The 23,453-nt window shown below is 32.8% G+C and overlaps 1 protein-coding gene across 1 annotated transcript in view; it reads right to left on the bottom strand.

Moving 5' to 3' along the window:
- Nucleotides 1-23,108, bottom strand: part of EYS (eyes shut homolog) — a 1,828,849-nt gene extending 1,805,741 nt beyond the window's left edge. Inside the window, 1 exon segment of the mRNA XM_047734324.1 lies at nucleotides 23,012-23,108. The gene's annotated coding sequence lies outside the window, so the exon portion shown is untranslated.
- Between the last annotated feature and the right edge of the window lie 345 nt (nucleotides 23,109-23,453).

Below are 23,453 nucleotides of genomic sequence, written 5' to 3'. Positions count from 1 at the left end.
AGATCAAACCCTGCCTCTGACTCCTTGCTTAGCAGGGAGTCTGTTTCTCCCTCTCCCTCTGCCTCACCTTCCCCCCACTCCACAGCTCTTGTGCTCTCTCTCTCACTCTCTGTCTCAAATAAATAAAATCTTTAAAAAAATTCTGAACCACTCTAGAAGATGCATTAATTATCTATAGTCATAAGTATGAAAATGATCATAGTGAATTGAAATTACTTATTGATGTATATTTATATTATTAATCCAAAGTATATTTGAAATTGCTTAAAACAGTCATAATAGGGGCACCTGGGTGGCTCAGTGGGTTAAGCCTCTACCTTCAACTCAGGTCATGATTTCATGACCTAGATCAGCCCCACATTGGGCTCTCTGTTCAGCAGAGAGCCTGCTTCCCCCTCCCCCTGCCTGCCCTCCTCTCTGCCTACTTGTGATCTCTGTCAAATAAACAAATAAAGTCTTAAAAAAAAAAAGAAATTATAATAACCTAAAGGAAGGGCTCAAGTTTATGTGAATAGAATACTGTTTTCCCAAAGTCAAATTCTGAGATGAGTTTGTTTAATATTGTTGTGAAAGAGATAACAAATAGCATTTAAATGATATCTATTTGTTTGAAGAAGAAACTGAATCTCTGAATGCAGTACCATTCTATGGCAATTAGATCAATTTTGGAAACTGGGCAGTCGAATTAATTATGCTTAACATTCAGTATGCCATACCACTCAAAATACAAAAAAAAGAAGAATCTCTAAGATAAACACCCTCTGTGGCATTTAAAGATGTTTTGAGTGAATTTTAAGATAGTATTGACTCACAATTTTAATCAGCTTAAAACTGCCTGCCTATACCTAAACAGAGTGAGTTAAAATGATACAAAAGCTAGAAATCTAACCATAGAAATGCATGGATAAAATAGACAAGTTTACCTGCTCATTAGTTTCTAATATCTGAGTTGAATCAAGAGCCTCTAAAGTTTTTTTTTTTTTTTAGCCATTTTGAAACTACTGGTTATTTTAAATGTTTGAAGAAATAATAATGGGATATGTTAAACAGAATGTTAAATGTTAAATGTTAAACAGAAATAACAGGAATTTATAATATTCTGAAAATCGGAGTGAAGTATGATAGATTCGTTATGGTGACTGAAGAGCTGATAAAAATGATCTCAACAAAGGCAATTATTTTAGATTTTCATTTGTTTAGTAAATCATGGTTTAATTCCTGGTGGAACTTTTGAATTAATGTTTTCAGGAAATTTAAAACCTCTCTCAACAACTTGCAATTTAATTAGTTATCAGGCATCAAAGCTGTTCAAACTTGCCTCCAGAATCTCATTTATGAGATTTCACCTTGTATCAGATTTTTAGTTTCTCATGAAAATTGGCAGTCTTTGCACAAAATTGTTAAGGTGAAACAGTTGCTTTCCATTACTTCTCTTTTCTATTCATTTTTTTAAAACACTGTCACACCTGACAGAAACCACAGTAACTTCTTTCTAAACTTCTTCCTTCTCAACTTTTTCACCCTTTGGGCTCTTGACAACTCTTCTGAAAATTTCATTGTAACAGATACAACTATTAAGATTCCTCTGCAACTTTCCTCACTCCTCCCTACTTTTTCTGTCTGATTATTTATGCAGGGATTTCTACAATAATAGGATCACCCATGATATTATGGTATTCCTTTTCATCACCTATTGAAACTTAAAATTTTGATATTTTAGAGGTCAGTTGAATCAAAACTCAGGTTTATTTTATTTTTTACACTCTAAAACATGCATTTTTCTCTGGGATAATCTATTTGCAGTATAATATAAAAATGTTATCCTTTTAATGTTTATATGCTCAGGTTAAAGAATAAAGATAAAAATTAATGATATTTAAAAACACAAATACATCACCTAAAGTTTTTTTTTTAACCTCACAGACTTTGCATGCACAGGAATAAATGTCATTTTTACAAGTTAGTTGGAAAATGTAGTTGGAAAATTATATTTCATCTTATGGGTCAATCTCTCAAAGGAAAATTACATAGAACACCAAAGTAGTATTCCCTAAAATGGGAGAAAGCACCAAAAGGAAAACTTATTTTCATATCTATATTTTATATTCTATATTTACCTCCTTAAATATTAATTTATCATACTATTCTTTAAAAAAATCTTGCTTTTGTGGGAGAAACATATTTTGTAATATTTCAGATAGATATATTCAAGTTAGCTAAAAAAATCTAATAGCAAAATTGTAAGAATTGTATAAAATTGAATTTTAAAATATATGAATCCTTTAAATAACGAATATTGCTACATTCTTCTGAATGTCCTAGTAGAGTTTCCTTTTTTTCACATGGAAAAAATACCCCAATCTCTTATCATTCTAACAAGAGGTTCTCATTTATTACAACATCATTTCATTTATACTGAATATCACCTTTCATTTAATCTGTTCCATTATTTCACACAGTTGGAAAGATCTGAATTGCCACCTGGCAGAGTGTTATAATTTCATATTTTAAAATCACTCTTTATCAGATATCTAATAGGGCGATTCAAGTTCATATTTCTTTGCAGCCAAAACTGGAGTCAAGTGCTCGCTTCGGCAGCACATATACAAAAGACTGGAGTCAAAAACTTCTTTAAAAAATCAGTTTCTCTGAGGAGATTCTAACTACATCTCACTTTTCTGAATCAAATGCATAATATAAATATGCTAAATGTTCATAAATAAGTTATTTAAAATTAAACTGTTATGCCAGTAAAAATATAAGCCTCATATCATGTATATAAATTCAACTTTTTTTGATGAATTGCATTTCAAATTTTGAGATACAAGTTCACACAATTACACATAAAAATAGATTCATGTCTTCAAAAGTACAAAACTGGTAACACCTCTTTTTCACTCTTTTTAATTTAAATTCAATTACCAACATATAGCACCTCAACATTTCTGTTTTATTAAATACATACATCACCACAAAATCGGCAATAATGTTAATTTCTGTAGTTGTTTGGCTTTTAACAAATTTCAAAATGTTATTGCTAACATTACCACAGTAAATTCTTACAAAAATTCTCCAGTGTAAATTTTCTTATGATTAAATTATATTTTCCCCTGAATCATTAACTAGTTGGTAGTAGTAGGGATGTAGGTAAAGATAGTGATTTTGAACTGTATGCTTTATGTTTTAAAAAGAATGGAGGTAAAAGAATGAAACTTTTAACTCAAAAATATGTGTACTGGATTCTTAAAAATAGATATTTTTACAGAAAACGTTGTCTAGGCTATGGAAAATAGTACAATCATGATATCTGGTGGGTGGCTTTTGTTTTGTTTTGTTTGAGGGAAGAGTTGAGATACAACAAAGGATATTTTGAAATAGAGAGGAAGAAGCTCCGCCAACATAAGGATCTAAAATGCAGTAAGGAGAGACAAAGTAGCCGAAAGATTAAAGCATATAGGTCAGTAGTTAGAGCTCACTTCTTACTAATACCAGTTTTATGCTCCAGTTACAAGTCCACCTTTTCCTCATATACACCAAAAATATTATCTCAGGGCCTTTATATTTTCCAACAAAACACCTTGGTCGGTATGTAGTTTGCTTCCTTACTCTTATTCACTACAGTGTCCCATAGCATAAAAGATAATAAATGCTCCATAACTAGCTTCTGAAAGAATAAATGACTTTTTTCAAAATGGAATCAGGGTCCCAACCCAGGTCTGTTGAAGAAGCCATTCATTTTTAATGGCCAAAATTGCCTATTTGAATTTTGTCCCTCCCCACTCCACAAAGCATAAGATGTGATAAGACTAGGCTACAGTAGGGCTCAGTGTGTTGGGCCTCTGCTTTGGATCAGGTTTATGATCTCAGAGTCCTGGGATGGAGTCCTGCATTGGGCTTTCTGCTCAGCAGGGAGCCTAGTTCCCCCTCTCTCGCTACCTGCCTCTCTGCTTACACGAGATCTCTGTCTGTCAAATAAATAAATAAAAAAAAAAAAAAAAAAAAAAAGACTAGGCACAGTAGCTTATTGAGAGTTGTCACAGAGAGCAGGTTAAGTGAGACAGCGAAGGAGGAAAAGCTAAAGAAATTCTAACCTCACACAAACCTATCTACCAAAGTAAAAAATCCACAGAAGGCCAGGGAATGTGGTACAGGTACCAAAATTATCTGCTTTATCTTCCTCATTTTCTAGATGTATTTTATGTCTTACAGTTGACCCACAGAAATCCAGAGAAAGGTCTATTTTCCAAATATTAAAACATTCTCCCAGACATAATTTAAGCTTCCAATTTTTTTCACCCTATTTTGTACAGCTATGACATGTTGCTATTTTCTCCTTATTCATCTATATGAACAAAATTAGTCTTACAATTTGACTTAAGTAAATTTTACCTGGGCTATGAATAAGTGGATAAACAATCCCATAAAAAATTGATATGTAGTTATTTGTCACTTCTAACTAAAATCAAATTCAGTTCTTAATATTTAGCTTCTTCAATTAACTTCATATTTATTTACTAGGTGTCTACCCTGTGTCAGAGACTATGCTAAATCCTAAGGTTCAGCATGAATTAAACAGGCACCATTCCAGTTTCCAAGAAACCCAGAGTCTATTTTTCTTCATACATCCGAATCTATACTCAGCTTGGCAGGAATGATTTCATTTTTCCAAACACATGTGTTTATAGGGATTATCTACCTTCATTAGTACTGATTCCAATGCAATCCAAAGTGAGGAGGACACAGAGATGGACACAAACTGTGTTCAATAATTTAGATACATTTTCATGTTTATGTTTTCCTGTTATGAAAATTTAAAGTTTCTAGAACTATAAATCCTCAGACCTCCTACCTTCTTCTATCAAGTGGTCTTTTTCCATTGTAAGTTTCCTAACCTATATGTTATTAAATATAAAAGGAGTACTGTATATATAAAGGAAATTCTTCCATCTCCCCTGTTATGGGCAATATCTTAAAATCTTCCTAACTCTATTTATTTAAAACCTCTATAACTCTTCTAGTTTTATTAAGGGATTAATTTTCACAAAAGTTATTTTGATGGCTACAATATTCAGCTTCTTCATGATCAAAGTCAATTCTAATCCTATTTACTCACAAGCATACTAATTACTTTTTTAAATATAATGCTTATAATAACCAAAGTATCTCCCTGTGTAATTTATTCTTTTTTTTCTAGCAAAAAGCTCATTAGCAGTCATGGGACTCAATAATGTTAATATTCCCTAGATGAATGATACAAAAGATTCATTATCTTTAAGCCACACTGGAATCATTGAACTGAATCATTTTATATCATTATAATTATCTTTCAAGCAATGTACTCATATAAATTTAACTAAATGCTTAAGTGGCCTATTGACCCAAAGGGCACTATTAGTCTCTAGTTTGATAATTTAATACATAATGCCCAGGAAATAATGCACACATTTTTATTGCAAAGTTTTCCCTGTTTTCCTTTGAATCAAATGTGTGGGTATAATAAGAATTTTGAAAAAAAAATTAAAAGCTTCCTTTCTTCTTGGCTAACTTTCTTGATAGAAAGATAAGATATCCTTCATTTATTATATCAAGAATTGAGATGATTCACTCTATATAAGCCCATTTTCTCTATAATTGCAATTTAACACTTTAAGTAACATGTTTCCAACCAGTTTTGATGAAACTCTCTCTAATATAAAATATTAAATGGATTATTTGAAAAGTCATATCAATTTTCAACCTCCAAATGTTAAATATAACATGTATACATTAACAAAACTATTTGCTAATTTTCTCATTAAATATTTTCTTATTTTATGTTAATTTTTCTTTATATCAGGAAACTCCTGAAAGTCCTAAGTCAGAGTAAACAGAGAAATAATGTTTTAAAAGATTCAGAATCCAAAAAACCTTTTTTTTTGTAAAAATGACATTGATCAGAAAGAGTTCAATACTATATTCTCAATATAATAAAAAATGAACAAAAACCCTTTAAATTCCCTATTAAGACAGAGAAGATCATGACAGCATGGATCATAAGATCTCTATCTCTATCCTCTGTATTTCTCCACATTAGCTGCACACAGAAATTACCCACAGATCTTTAGAAAATATTAATGCATGGACCCTCATATTCAATAATTCTGATTTGCTTAAGGTGTCACCTATTCATCAGAATTTTCAGAGATTCCCTAAATGGTTCTAATGTGTAGCCAGGAACCGCAAGTAGGAAACATCTCAGGAGGTATATGAAGAGAGGACTATAATCTAAACAAATGAAAACTAGACATTTCTTTTAAACTTAACACATTTATCATAATGCACTGTACTGATGCAGAAAATCTAATAATCATATATAGAAAATCTTGATAAAGGCCCTAGCAAAGCTAATTATCTTAATAATTTCACTAATGAAGTAAAAAAGGAATACTCATAAAATATATTGAATTATTTAAGTATATCTTCCCAGTATTATAAACAGCTAATAGAATGATAAAATAATAGAATGTCACTGTGTCTGGACTGGCCTGCTTCTTTGAATGTTGCTTAAACTGTGTGCATATGTATATGTGTATTTGCTTATGTTTTTGCTGCCTCATTTATTTATTTATTTTTAATTCTTTTTTGTTTTTTTAATTCATTTGAGACAGAGAGACAGAAAGAACACAATTAGGGGGAGAGACAGATAGATAGGGAGAAGCAGACTTCCCGATGAGCTTGGAGCCTGACATGGGCCTCAATCCCAGGACTCTAGGATCATGACTTGAGCTGAAGGCAGATGCTTAACCATCTGACCCATCCAGGAACCCCTATTTTAAAAATTTTCTAAGTATAGTTGACATATATGTGAAATATAGTTACATATAAATCTTAGATCACTACAATTTGAATAAAAAAACAGTTTAGAGTTTGATACTGATTCAAATTGTATGGTCCATCTAGCTGATAACTGCTCAAAGGAAAAACAGAGAAATCTGGAATTTACTATGCACTGACTGAATTGATCCCTTAAATTTTATTTAATAACTGTGTAGTGGAAAGAAAATATTTCACTCAAAATCTAACCCCTTACAAAAGGAACACTTTAATTTAAATGATTGAATTGAGTTAACTAAGAAATAACTACACATTCCACAATGTGTTAATATCATTTAGTTAACATGTATTGTGGATAATTTATTACATAATCAATCATCTTTATAGTATTAATCATAAATGTTTGCTTTCATATATATTACAGGAGGTAATTAATCTTAATTCTTGTGTATTATTCATTAGAATTTAAGATTTAAATAATCTCACATAAAATAGTTTGTTATTTTTGTAGGAAAAATTGTTCATTGTATTTCTTTTCCTTTTCAATTTTTTTTCTTTATTCACTTGACATTTTCTTGTTAGAAGAAAAGTTCATCAGTTATTAACAGAAACATTAGAAATAGTCAGATGAGAATTCTTCTTGAGTTTTATGATGTGAACAAGTTCAATATGTAAAGAAAACAGCAATCTCAAAATCTGAAGTTATTTCTAAATATCCCAAAAGTCTCTTAAATGAAATATATAGGGGTGTCTGGGTGGCTGGCTCAGTTGGTTAAGTGTCTGCCTTTGGCTCAGGTCATGATCCCAGGGTCCTGGGATGAAGTCACACATCAGGCTCCTTGCTCAGCAGAGAGTCTGATTCTCCCTGAACCACCCTCCTCATCTATGCTTGCTTTCTCTCTCTCTCTCAAACATAAATAAAATCTTTTATAAATAAATAAATAAACTATATATATGTATATATATATACATATACATATATATATGGGCAGTTCAGTTTATGAACAGATTTGGCTTTGAGGACATTAGGCTGTCAGTCATTAACTTCTCTCTCATCACTTCCAATTTCTTACCTTTATTATCAATATAATCGTACATATGAGATATTACTTGTGTTTGTGAAGAATAAATATAATAAATTAGTAGTATCTGGCATAGAATAGATATTAAAATAATAGTGTATTTATTGAATGAGTTAATTTCATTACTTAATATTGTGGTAACACCTCAATGGATGGTGTTGGGGGACCTAATTGAATATTTTCCAAGCAATCTGGTTTGTGACTGGCTGTTCACTATAGTGGGTATAAATATTTAATATGGAGAAAATACCCATGATTTTGGAAATTTGCATTTGAAACATCATTTTAAGTCACGTGTGCTTGGATGCCAAGGAGATTCTGTATATGTGTATCAGCAGGAATTCAAATGATTGATTTGATTGCTAGACAATAGACTTTATTTAAATCCATTAAAGGAAAATAGGATCACATGATTTAGGAAAATATTTTACAGACACTACAAAATATTGGATAACCTGTCTTTGACTGTAAACTGTATATGCACAATGGATTGTAAGGATCTTGGCAATTCTGTTGGGGTATGGTTATTAAGCAAAATTATTTCCTATTAACCTAAATTAGTGAAGTCAGTAACTTTTGTGAACCTTTCCGATATTGAAAATTTTAAGAAGCAATTTAGTCACTAAAATTGGTGTCACTTGGTGTCCATGATTAGTGCAGAACCAATTGTTAGAAGTGCCAGCCCACTAGGATATACACTGAGATAAACTTAAAACAAAACAAAACAAAAAAATGCAAAAAACAAACAAAAAACACTTGTTTCAATTTCCATTGTCTTTAGATTTATTTCATAGACATTACCTACATTTTCACCATTATCTGAAAACTCTACTAAATGTGCATTATGAACTGTTTGGGGAGATCTGGACCTAAAAAACAGATGGTAAGATACTAAAAAAATTAGACTACAGTATAAAAAATTGTTCTAGCTATACCCTACTTTACTAAAACACACACCTAAAAATTTCAGTCTAATTAATGAATCTTATTGTCTGGTATAAAAGCTTGCATTTACTTAATTGCTATGTAGTTGGTGAAAATGAAAATGTCTAAAAGTATTTCTAGAAGAAATTGCCACCTGGCAATATCTATACCTGTAAAAATGATCAGAATAACTTGTACTTACAAATCATATAGAATTATTGAAGTCCAATGACTATCAAGACTCACAAGAAGCTGTATTAAATCACAGATTATCACTGTCTTAGTGCAAACGTGTATCTGGGATAAAATGTGTAAAAATGAACTGAGTGAACTTAAAGTTGATTCAAATGAGTTTTACTCTACCTAGGAAGAAAAACATTTATATGCTGAGATAGAGAGAGTGACCATATCAAATGTAGCAAATATGACAAATTTTGTGTTTTTTTTAAAATTTGTCATTAACTGAAGTCTTTCCAGTGGCAAAATGGTTAATGAAATAGTTATAGCACACATTAATATGCCAAATACATTCAGTAATGAAGTATTGTGTAGTAATCTTTAAAGATCATGCAGAAAGGTTTTATATAAATATACATGCTCATACACACACACTCATACCAGGTCTTGAAAGAGAGAAGAGAATTTGGCACAATGTTTCTCATTGCACATTATTATTCAAGGCCACTAGATCAGCTCTGTACTGTATGAAATCATAAACAAAACTCTCTAGAATATACTGAAGGTGAAATTCATTCATTTTTCTAATATAAAAAATCTGAAAAGTGTTGCTTAGTAACTAGACTGTAAATAGATACTTTACTGAATTCAACTAATAATTTTTAAATAAATGCTGGAAAATGCTGTCATTTTATCTCTACACTATTTATTTTCATTTTATCTCTACATTCTTGATCAATAGCTTGCTTGAGACAAGGTATAGTTTACTACCTAGTTTTCATTTCTTCAGCAGGACTAGCATGTAGTAACTGTTCAATGAATATTAACTAATTTAAATGAATACTCTTACTGAACAAAATAATGTTTTTTAGTTAATATTCAAAACTGAGTTTGTGATAAAATTCTAGAGAATATATATTCTCAATATACATATTATATGCATAAATACAAGTTAAACAGTGTTTTCACTGCCATATTTTTATTGTCTTTTAGATAATAATGATTTTCTAAATGTGTCCTATAGATCAGATATATTAAGTTATTTTTTTAATCTAATTTTCCTCTAAGGTATCCCTATAAATATCATTTAGAAAAAAAATGTCCCAAACAGTATGAACAGAAATTAGTTTCACATTAATTCCTCCACACAGAATTGTTTTTAGTTAAAAAAGACAAAAGGACAATGTTAATATAGTAGCATCAGCTTTTAAAGATTAACTTTTTTCCAGAGGTCAAGCTATATTACAAATCTGTAGTCATCAAAACAGTATGGTACTGGTACAAAAACAGATACATTGATCAATGGAACAGAATAGAAAATGCAGAAATGGACCCACAACTATATCGTCAACTAATCTTCAACAAAGCAAAAAAGAACATCCAATGGAAAAATGATAGTCTCTTCAACAAATTGTGTTAGAAAAACTTGACAGCAATGTACAAAAGAATGAAACTAGGCCAATTATACCATACACAAAAATAAATTCAAAATGGATGAAAAACCTAAATGTGAGACAGGAAACATCAAAATCCTAGAGGAGGACATAGGCAACAACTTCTCTGACTTAGGCTGTAGCAACTTCTTATTAGATACATATCCAGAGGTAAGGGAAACAAAAGCAAAAATGAATAACTGGGACTTCATCAAGATAAAAATCTTCTGCACAGTGAAGGAAAAAATGAAACTAAAAGGCAGCCTATGGAATTGGAGAAGATATTTGCAAATGACATATCTGATAAAGGTTTAGTATCCAAAATCTATAAAGAACTTATCAAACTCAACACCCCAAAAATAAATAATGCAATTAAGAAATGGACAGAAGACATGAATAAGCATTTTTCCTAAGAAGACAATCAGATGACTAACAGACACATGAAAAGATGTTCATCACTTATCATCAGGGAAATATAAATTGAAAGCACTATGAGATACCACCTTACACCTGTCAGAATGGCTAAAATTGATAACACAGAAAACAAGAGATATTGGCAAGGATGTAGAGGAAGGGGAGGGGAACCCTCTTGCACTGTTAGCAGGAATACAATCTGGTGTAGTCACTCCGGAAAATATGGAGGTTCCTAAAAAAGTTAAAAATAGAACTACTCCATGACCCATCAGTTGCACTACTAGGTATTTACCCATGGGCACATGCACCATGGCATTTATAGCAGCACTGTCAACAATATCCAAATTATGGAAAGAACCCAAATGTCCATTAACCAATAAATAGATAAAGAAGATGTGGTACACACACACACACACACACACACACACACACACAAATACAGACACATGAGAGATGGAATACTACTCAGCCATCAAAAATAATGAAATCTTGCCATTTGCGATAACATGGATGGAGCTAGACAGTATTATACTAAGTGGAATGAGTCACCCAGAGAAAGACAAATACCATATGAATTCATTCATGTGGAATTTAAGAAACAAACTATGGAAAGAGCCTAGATATCCATCAACAGATGAATGGATAAAGAAGTGGGGTGTGTGTGTGTGTGTGTGTGTGTGTGTGTGTGTGTGTGTGTGTGTGTGTATAAAAATAAATATAAAATGGAATACTATACAGCCATCAAAAACCAAACTCTTGCCATTTGCAATGACATGGATGGTACTAGAGGGTATTATGCTCAGTGAAATAAGTTAATCAGAGAAGGACAATTATCATATGATCTCTCTGATAGAAGGAATTTGAAAGGCAGAGCAGGGGCTCATGGGGGGAAGGGAGAGAAAAATGAAACAAGATGGTACCAGGGAGGGAGACAAACCATAAGACTCTTAATCTCAGGAAACAAACTAAGAGTTGCTAGAGGGGAAGTGGGGTAAGAGGGATGGAGTGGCTGGGTGATGGACATAGGAGAAGGTATGTGTTACCATGAGCTCGGTGAATTGTGTAAGACTGATGAATCACAGACCTGTACCCCTGAAACAAATAATATATTATATGTTAATTTAAAAAAGCAGATGAAATTAAATTAAATTAAATTAAAAACCGATGAACATAGGGGAAGAGAAAAAAGAGTGATATAAGCAAACAATAAAATACTCAACTATAGAGAACAAACTGAGGATTGATGAGGGGAGATGGGTAGGAGATGAGCTAAATGGGTGATGGGTATTAAGGAGGGCACTATGTGTTATATGTAAGAGAGGAATTACTAAATTCTATGCCTGAAACCAGTATTATACTATATGTTAACCAACTAGTATTTCAATAAAAATTTGAAAGAAAAAAGATTAACTTTTATAGTCATTGCATTTTTAAGTAGCCAATTTCATGAAATTGTATCGTGGTATCATGGAAGGTTAATATCTAATCTAGAAAGTCAGATTTTACTCTGTATGTTTTCCTCACTTTTCTAATATAATGCAATGGCATTTTTTTAGTGGGTAATGATCACATAAAGTGTTTGTACTCTTGGGGCACCTGGGTTGCTCAGTCAGTTAAGCATCTGCCTTCAGATGCCACATTGGACTCTCTGCTCCCTGCTCTGGAGTGAGTTTGCTTCTCTCTCCCCTTCTGCCCCACCTCCTGCTTATTCTCTCTCTCAAGTAAATAAAAATAAAATCTTAAAAAAAGTTTATATTTTGAGTTTATTTGCCAATTCATTCTTATGTTTTAGTCATTTTTTATTTTGTTTTACTTTACTCATTTATTTACTTTAGAAATTCATTACTCTTACAAATAACAGACCAGTATGTAAGGAACTGATGTGTTAATCAACCTTGTTTGCTTCAAATGATGAAGCTACAAGTTAGAACAATTTTAAGACTGATTTTACTAAGATTCAGAAGTTTTAATATAACATTATTTGCCTCTAGTGTTTCAACAAATAGTGCTTCATTTTTTAATAAGGGAAAAGAAACTATATTTTTCCTTTACTAAAAGAAACTATATTTTTACCTTAGTTCATATTTTAAATTTAAATGGTGTCTGACCACAATGACTCAGTAATACATATAGGCTTCTAAAAATGCTATTATTTCATTGGTCTATTTATAACAATTCAATATTGAACAAGCACATGGACATTAAAACAGACAAATCTAATATACAGTTATAAGAAACGACTTCTTGAAATAAGTCAGAGAAAGACAATTATCCTATGATCTCACTGATATGAGGAATTTGAGAAGCAAGACAGAGAATCATAGGGAAAGGGAGGGAAAAATGAAACAAGATGAGACCAGATAGTGAGATAAACTATAAGAAACTCTTAATCTCAGGAAATAAATTGAGGGTTCCTGGAGCAGTGGGGGGTAGGAGGGATGCGGTGGCTGGGTGATGGACACTGGAGATGGTATGTGCTATGGCGAGTGCTGCGAAATGTGTAAGACTGATGAATCACAGACCCGTACCTCTGAAACAAATAATACAATATATGTTAATTTAAAAAATTACTTCTAATATTAGAATATGGGCTTTTTAATGAATAGAGACATTTTTATGCTCTGGCCTTCAGTTAAGGTGATTTTGAGTAAATTTAATGAGCTTGATTCTACAGATATTCATAGAACATCAATAGTATCAGAAAACTCTCTGTGACTCAGAAATGTTGACTTGGAGAAAAAGAACTTGTTTTATCACTGATCTAGCCTTGATATCAATCCATCAGGCTGATACTATAACTTAAGGACTTAAAAATAAACATATTAATTTCATTATAAGGGGCTTGAAATTTTTAATTTGCTAATGACATCCAGAATGCAGAATGAAATAGAATGAAATAAAATGATTTGTTATTATTTCAAGAAATAGAAAAATAGGAATAATGTTTAAATGTTTAATGATATCTGAATTAAAATAATGTAAAATTAGTAATGCATATCCTATATAATAAGATTATAAGCTGTTTTTCAGGATTTTCATTTTTAAATGTTTCCTCAATGTGTTTCCTTTATTGAGTTCAAATATTATGAATCACCAAAATACAGGTAATTATAGCATTCTATGAAGAGAAGCTCACTGAGTTAGTCACCAGGTATTTATAAAGCTGTGGTGTTAGACTGCCACTTATCTCCCCTTGTGGCAACTACTGCTGCAAGTTATAGAAGGAAAGTAAAAAAAGCAAGTAGTTCCTAAGTCTCTAGGCACAAGAGAGAAAGAGGCCTATACATTTAACTGAGCAATTTTTAAGGTTGATATCAGCAATAAAGAGATATCTAATTTGAGGTAAGAATGAAGGAGAATTGTTTGTCCTTAGTAATTCTCAGGGCCTCTTTCTCTCTCTTTTGCCAGGTGGTTAGTCTATTGTTTTCTTCTTAAACATTGGAAACCAAGGGAATACCTTTGGAAATGAGAAATCTGTAGTTTATTTTGGCTTTTCTTTTCCTTCTTCATTATTATAGGCAAGTTGCCTTGTATTAAGTTACCTATAAATGAAGTTTCTAAATTAAAATATCTTGAAATACACGAGATTTTCATTACTTTCCTGATTTAGGGATTTCAAAATCACTTGTGCTATTATACTGAAGTTTCTTTAAGAATATCTTCTATTGGGCGCCTGGGTGGCTCAGTGGGTTAAGCCGCTGCCTTCGGCTCAGGTCATGATCTCAGGGTCCTGGGATCGAGTCCCACATCGGGCTCTCTGCTCAGCAGGGAGCCTGCTTCTCTCTCTCTCTCTCTCTCTCTCTCTCTCTCTGCCTGCCTCTCTGTCTACTTGTGATCTCTCTCTGTCAAATAAATAAATAAAATCTTTAAAAAAATATTTAAAAAAAAAAGAATATCTTCTATTATTGGGGCACCTTGGTGGCTCAGTCAGTTAAGCATCTAGCTCTTGGTTTCTGCTCAGGTCATGAGCTCAGGGTCCTGAGATCCAGCCCCTTGTTGGGATCCATGTTCATTGAGAGTCTACCTGAGGTTCTCTGCCTCTGCCTCTCCCTACTCTCTCTCTCTGTCTAACATATAATTAAATCTTTTAAAAAATAGAAAACTTTCTATTATTACCTTATGACGATAGTAGTAATAGCTGCATTCCTTATAAATTTACTAAAATACCTTATATACATGATTTCATTGTAGAAATTTTTTTTTTCATTTAGGTTAGGTACAACAGTTTTATGAGATGGGGATATTAGAATTACTTTTCTTTGGAATAGTAATTATAAATATTTAAAATGTCTGGTTTGAATCTCCATATTAGAGAAAAATACATTACTCAATAGATGTCTACTGTAAAAATGTCTCAGATTTATTGGTATCTTGAGTAAATCAGGAACTGAATATATATTTTAATGAGTAGTAGGAATCACTGTTCTGTTCTAATACCTTAACTGTGAGATGATAGCCTGGCAAGTAGTGGGGCTTACTTCTGATTCTAGAACTGAGAGGAAAGAAAAAGTCTGAGTTCTGGGTGTATAAGCTGGTGTAGCTGACCTACAATCTTCCTTTTGGATAACATCCTAAAATTTAGCTATATTATTCTCTCTCTTTTCTTTTCATAGGAACTTACTAGGAAGCAAGAGTCAGCTGAGTCATTATTAAGGAGGAAATAATATGACCAATATTTTGTAGTATTATTATTAAATAATCAATCATGATAATGTTTAAATTCTCCATATATAAATTAATGTTCAACCCTTGATACTAGTCACCTTAAAATTTAATGCAGATCTTGGGGCGCCTGGGTGGCTCAGTGGGTTAAGCCACTGCCTTTGGCTCAGGTCATGATCTCAGAGTCCTGGGATCGAGCCCCGCATCGGGCTCTCTGCTCAGCAGGGAGCCTGCTTCCTCCTCTCTCTCTGCCTGCCTCTCTGCCTGCTTGTGATCTCTCTGTCAAATAAATAAATAAAATCTTAAAAAAAAAAAGTATATAAACCGTTTAAAAAAAATTTAATGCAGATCTTTCTGGTGCCTCCATAGCTCAAAATAATTCAGATAACTTTTCAAGAATTATTTAAAATAAATTCATTTGTCTTGGCAGCCTAACTCATAGGCATAACTTCGATGAATTGACACTTATAGATTCTTAGTACAACACTGCTGTGCCTAGGAGAGAGTCTGAAACACAATAGGTATTCAGTTAAGAAGTAACTTTTGAAAGAAGAGTTGGAGAGAAAATGGGCTTTGGTACCAAATAGATACCTAATTCAATCTTGGCTCTGCCACTCAATCAGTTTAGGATCTTGAGTCCACTCATTCAATTCATTTTTGACCAAATGTGTAATTATTTATTTGAATTAAAAGTAATGTTAAAAATTAATGTATATAAATCTCTTAGAATACATGTAGCATAGAGTAGATAATTAAATACACAATGAATATACATTCTGTTTACTTTTGGAGTAGAATGGGATAGAGGAGATCTATCCCTCTTTGTGCACTTCTTGTATAAACTATGTAACTCACCTTTCTTGAACATGAGCTTTGCTAACTGGGAAGCAAGGGAGTAATAACTTGGAAGTATGTCCTTCATTCAAGAATTAATGTTTACTATCTTTATGATATTAACCACAGATAAACCAGGGATAGAATAAATACATATACAGATATTCTATAGGCAGATACTCTAATATAGATAGCAGTTGAGGTAAAATATATATATATATAAATACATATATATGTGTGTGTGTATGTATATATATAAGTGTGTGTGTGTGTGTCTAATTAAATACCTCATAGTACAGTTTAAGATTTAAGAAAATCTTCGTTTATAAAAGCATAATATTAAGCATAGAAGAAAGACAGGTGGCAATATACACATCTCAAACTCATACAAAAGCAATGAAAGTTCCTTTGAGAGTTATTACCAATAATTGTAACATAATGTTTAATTTAAACCCAAACTATATTTTAGAGTGCCTGGTTTGGCATTTGACACAGCCATGAGACAAGGAATGCCTACAGTCTCTAGTGGCTAAGAATGACCCTAAGCCTACAGCAACAAGAACATTGAGACCTCAGCTTTAGACACAATAGACTAATGTCTGCTAACAATCTGAAAGAATAGGAAAACAGAAAGAAACAGATTCTCTCTTAGATACCCCAGCCAGTACCTTGACTTCCCTGGTGAGACTCAGAGCAGAGTAACCAGCTGAGCCCACCTAACTTCTGACTTATCAAAACAGTGAGATAATAAATTTGTGGGGGTTTTTTGTCACTAAATTTGTGGTAATTTGCTGTGGCACCAACAGAAAACTAATACAGGTCTAATAGAGAATTCAGACAATTACACATTTCTATACCTTTTATTTGCTTTCTTTCAGATCATTCCAATATGAAAACAGAAATACATTAATAACTTTGTACCTTTTCTAAGTCAACAAAAAGAAAATTCTGGTGTAAATATGTAAATTTAATACCACATTTTAAGCAAGAAGAAGTTTTAAAATATTCTCATATAATTATAACATACCTATTTCACATTTTCATGTTTACCTCATAAATAAAATTTAAAAAGTTAGAGGTAAATTTCTGAGAATTAATGCAACTGCTTATATGATAATTAAGAATTTGCATCATTATTTGAATGCCACTATTTTGTTTTGAATTTGAATCTATGCTGACAATGATTTCCATTTAACTCTGAAACTATCAAAAAAGACAACATTCTCAAAAAAAAGTTCTTAACGTAGATCCTGAAAGTTAAATGTGACAATTTTCAATTTAAAACTACACTTAGAATTCTACTGTGAAGTAATCATTTGCAAATGTAATACTATTTGTCAGTTGCCAAAACTATTTTACATTTATTGAACTTTCTTGGGTATGTTCTGAAATTACTTTCAGTACCCTTTAATGCAGATTTCTCAAATGCAGCTTCCAGGTAGTAGCTGGGTATCCTATTAGCAATCATGATCAAAATAACTGAGACTGTACAGTATGTGCTAGTGCCAAGAGAGTTTCATATGTATCATCTCATGTGTGCATTTTGTACCTCCTAAAGCTATCATGCAAAAGTACTTTGAGTCAATTTGTTCAATTTTTTTTTTAAGATTTTATTTATTTGACAGAGATCACAAGTAGGCAGAGAGGCAGACAGAGAGAGGAGGAAGCAGGCTCCCCACTGAGCAGAGAGCCCGATGTGGGGCTCAATCCCAGGACCCCAGGATCATGACCTGAGCCGAAGGCAGAGGCTTTAACCCACTGAGCCACCCAGGTGCCCCAACTTGTTCAATTCTTTAAGTTCCTTAAGTTCTAAGAACCTTTAGTTCTAAGATATTTCACAGTGATTCTCTTGTCCTATTATATGTTGCTCAGTAAGTCACACAATTATTCAAATCCTTTTGGAACATCTATTTCTGGCTCAGACAGACCTTGTCATCCTTTAGGAATTAAACCAGTGTTGCTCTTTGACTACACCCTATAGCCAAGATCAAACTCTTCGCTTTTCTTGTTTTTGTTTTTTTATCTCCTATTTTTTTTTTTGTCTCATCACCTGAAAGTCTAGAAGATACAGAAGCTTAGACAACATACTGTAAAGAATTCACATGGATCCCTTCAACAAGAGTAAGATTGTATATAGGAAGAAATTGAATAAACATAACTGCAGTCTATTCTCTATATACTTGAGTCAGTGTTTAAAAGAACTCCTGTTTCCACAATTCTATACATATTTCAGTGCTCAAGATAAGACTACTCCTAATCCCCTTTACCTATTTCATACACACCCACCCACCTCCCCTCTGGCAACCACCAGTGTGTTCTCTATATCGAAGAGTATGTTTTTATTCGTCTTTTTTCTTTGTTCATTTGCTTTCTTTCTTAAACTCCACCTATGAGTGAAAGCATATGGTATTTGTCTTTCTCTGCCTGACTTATTTCACTTACCATTACACCCTCTAGGTCCATCTATATTGTTACAAATGGCAAGAGTTAATTCTTTTTTACAGTTCAGTAATATTTCCTTGTGTGAAAAAAATATATATACACATATCTATATATATATAGATATAGATATAACAACTTCCTTATCCTACTGTATACTTGAAATAATATAACACTGTTAATTATACTTCAATAACAAAGTAAATAAATATGTTTAAAAATAAAATTAATAAATTATGTATTCCTAAAAATAAAACAAAACAACCCTATTTTTTTCTAAATCTATTTCCCTTCTAAGAATAGAAGTAAAGTGTTTGGATAAAGCTACCATGGGCTAGAGAAATACATAGTTCTGAATGAGGAGTACATGAAAGCTAGAAAACAGGTATGGACTGATGAAGATACAAGTTCAGTAAAAGTGAGGAATGACTAATTTAGAAAATAATAAAAATAAAGAAATAATGACAAATATCCCAGCAAAAAGTGAAGTTAACAATAATGGCTGTAACACTACTAATAGATACATATTGACCATGTATGTGCTCAGTATTGTTCTATCTGCTTTCTTAATTCAAGAAAGCAGAGCCCCCAGCTGGCTGGCAATGAAAATATAATGAAAAAAAAAAAAAAAAAAAAAAAAGAAATAAAGAAGGAAAGGAAAAGAAAACAACCTGGAAATCTTTGTGATTTTTTACAAAGATTTCCAGGTTGTTTTTCTTTTTCTTTTCCTTTTTCTTTTCCTCCCTCTCTTCCTTTCTTCCTCTCTCTTTCTCCTCAGTTTATCCTAATAATAAATATTATAAGACATTAGTGATGTAATAACAACAATAAAATGAATAGTGCACACTTGAGAGCTGAACAATGAGCAAACAAGAGAACTCATTGGAGGTTGTAAGGATGGTGACTTGTATTATGTTTCAGTGAAACACTTGCTAAAACTGTCATTTGTGGTATTTGGGAAAGCAGAAAACATCCCAGTGAGCTTGTAGTGTCAGGCCATAAAGTTGGGCAAATTTTTTTTTTTTAAAGATTTTATTTATTTATTTGACAGAGAGAGATATCACAAGTAGGCGGAGAGACAGAGAGAGAGAGGAGGAAGCAGGATCTCTGCTGAGCAGAGAGCCCGATGTGGGGCTCGATCCCAGGACCCTGGGATCATGACCTGAGCCGAAGGCAGAGGCTTTAACCCACTGAGCCACCCAGGCGCCCCAAGTTGGGCAAATTTATAAAGTTAGGAAAGGCAGTTCATAATGGTTTATGTTTGTAATGGTGTTACAGGAAAGAGATGAGAAAGAAAGGAATTGACTGGTTTTTAAAAAGGAATACCATGGATAGTTTAGAATTTTATGGGTCTGTGATGTCGGACAAAGAAACTTCTAAGTGCAAACAGTAGAAGATACAATTGAGAAATTTTTTGACCAAATAAAGTTATTTAAAATTCAGATTCACAATAAAGATAAAATCAAGGGGGTGTCTGTCATACTCACTGTTAAAACTACTGAGTAGGTCAGTTGAACAAATGGCTTTGTGAAAAGGGAATGGTGGTGAGGCTGTTCTCCAGAAGCCTGGAGGGTTCAAGGTACCAAAAACAGAATCGAAAGGTAAGTCATATTATTAAAAGAAGAGTAGGTGTGATAAGTAGAGCTTAAAAAAGACTTAAATATTTAAGGAGGTTAAAGGAGATTGTGACTGTTAGAGATTTATAATGATCCCAATTTTCTGAGGATGTGAAAAAAGCTTTAAAAACAAACTATACAACCTTCACAGAAAGCAAAAACCCAAATTTCTACTTTTGATGTCATCAAAAAAAAAAAAAAAAAAAACCAAAAAACAAAAACTGGAAAACTAGGGAACTGCAAGAGGTCAAACCCAAGGAGCACAGAGAACAAGGTATTAGAGGATGCTAATTCCCAGAAGTAGAATCAAGGTCTAGTTAAGGGACCAAATCAGCTCCAGTTTAAGGGCCCCTTATAACTTCCTCACAGCTGGATTTCAGAAATGCCAATAACCAAGGGCCTTGCATTTCCTTTTCTTCTCAGAGCTGAATGTTCACTGTAGTTGTCCTGATTCTCCTTCACCGCTCAGTATTTGGCTTGTGTAATTACACCCTTGTGTAATTGACCCACCAATCAAGAGAAATCACATTCAGACTTCATATAGAGACGAGAGTCACTAACTAGAGTTCCTGAACTTTGGTGAGGTAGTAAGACTGTTGGAACTTTGCACTCTCTTTCTGGGAAGGCAGGGAAAATATACAGTTATACTTTGTGGAACATCTTCCCCATTAACATTTTCTTGGCAGACTATCTCTCTGCTTTTCATATCCAAAATGCTAAGATTTATATATTTCTCAGCGTAGTTTTTGACTTTTATGTATCTGGAAAAAATTTCAAAAATGCAATAATACAGCATAATTTAAAAAAAAATAATATATGGGAAGAGTCTGAAGTTGCACAACGAATTCAGCTCATGGAACTTCTAAATTATATGCATATATTCTGAAAACATGTACATTAACAACAAAGGAGATGCCATTCTGAGATGAAATGCATCACAGTGTCATACCAGTTGAAATATTCTCTGTGATTTTGTGCTTGTGTTGCACATCTCTGCACATTATTTTTCTTTTTTTTTAAATTATGTTGTTATTTTCATAATAACTATAGTATTTATCTAGTAGACTAAAACAACCCCCTCCACAAAATGAAGAAAATACTACAGAAGTTTGCAAAGCTATGGAGAAACACTAGACCGATGAGAGAAAAATGTTATTGAACAAAACACAATTGTTTATCAACAACCATAGGAACTGTTTGGTAGTTAGGAAACAAAGTTTTGAGCAATGTGCATACTATCACTGTAGTTCATTATACTTAACTGCATTTTTGAAGAAGTGTATTTGTTTTAAATATTTGACTGATGTATGATTCATTAAAATTTGCACATTTATCAAGAAATAGACTGTTAGTGCTTTCATGTGTGACCTCTAATTTAGAGGGACAAATCACTGTGATGATTTGGAGAGCCTATAAAAAGGAGAGTGAACCAAATGTTTGGTGACATTAAAGAGAGATGTGGACATTATTAATATTGTTGACAAATATCCTCTTTTCCCACCCCCATTCTGGGCACAGGGTATGACTGCTTTTCCTGATTCCCTGTGGAGGGTGGGGGTATGTGGGAAGTTCCAGGTAATGAGTGGAGAAATGTACATCATTTTTGGACAAAACCTGAATTCCTCTGTGATATACTCTGGTGTCCTCTTTCCCTCTGACACCATGACTATAATGTTGTAGATAAGGTTGCTTTTTTAGCTTGGTCCTTGATGGGTACGACAAAAACCCTGGAATAGTGGCCCCAGCTGAACTGTAATAGAGAAATGATCCTTTCTTATTTTACACATTTGAGATTTTCAGACTACTTATTTCTGCAGTATAACCCAGTCTTAACAGGCTAGTTGTAGCCTCAGAACTGTCCTTCCAGCTTTTGAGTGATGGGGAGATAAGCTTTACTTTAAAAATATATTTTAAATATTTCAAAATATTCTGAACTTTACCATTCATTTCCATCTTCATTATGAATGGATAAGTACAAACATTATCATCTCTGGTATGATTTCCTATAATGGACTTGAAACTGATTTCTCTTTTATTCTTGTTCTCTACCCCCCAAAAGGCTCTCTACATAGAGAGTGAAATTTTACTGATGGTAGAGGTTCTAATATGTGGTTGCGCCTTTAAGCATTGGAGTAGAAGGTAAAATTTACTAGTGAAGTGTTCAAGGAACAGTGAAGCCAAGGTTTGTAAAGTCCATCATGTGGATATTGGGGATTCCCAGGCATAAAATAGAACAATGGATGAAAACAAAAGTCATGATTAAGTAAATACTCACAATGGGGCAGATACTGTTCAAGTCTCACAACATAGGGACTATCCATACTTTACATATGAAGAAATGTAGTCATAAAAAAAGATCATGGCAAGCAACATGTTCTTGGTCACAAGCCATTATGTGATGGGTAGAAAGGATGGGACTCAAAGTTATTTTAAAGCCTCAACACCTAACGCCTCCTTTCTCCACTAAAGAAATGAACAAACCAACAAACACCCTGAGAATTCCATAGGCAGCAAAAATAAAAAAGGGCACAATGACCTGTAAGTCAATGATAAAGAGAGGCTATGAAAGTGGCTGCCATGATGCTGAATATAAAACACATACGTAGTTTGTACTTACCGCTCTGGCTTTATAGATACAAGGTATTCTCTGCTCATTCACCAATAGGTAGATGGATGTTCTCAGCTTCCACTTTGCAAATTAGTGCATTCTGGAAGTATAAATAGTAGAATAAGATTAAAAATCATTTTTTCAGTTGTATGAAGGGCTTCCTTGGTACAGGCCTGTATATTATGGTTTATATTCAATCATATTCCAGATTTTATTTTATGCTGCAAGTTGGCATATCAAGCGTCATTTTCAGATTCCACTACAACTTAGTGTTGTTTTTTATGTCATTTTTTGAGGATGGAATATGCATTATGAGCAAAGTGTTAGATATACATGAAATTATTAATTACTTGTTATGTTGTCCAGTGACTATACGGATATAATATATGTCACCTGGTAAATTACTTTTTTCTGAAGTAGAAACATAGAACTGAGGAAGTAAAAGTATCTT

This window comes from Lutra lutra, chromosome 6 (assembly GCF_902655055.1).
Source record: "Lutra lutra chromosome 6, mLutLut1.2, whole genome shotgun sequence".
Lineage (NCBI taxonomy): Eukaryota > Metazoa > Chordata > Mammalia > Carnivora > Mustelidae > Lutra > Lutra lutra.
This window is presented reverse-complemented; position numbering and strand designations above follow the sequence as displayed.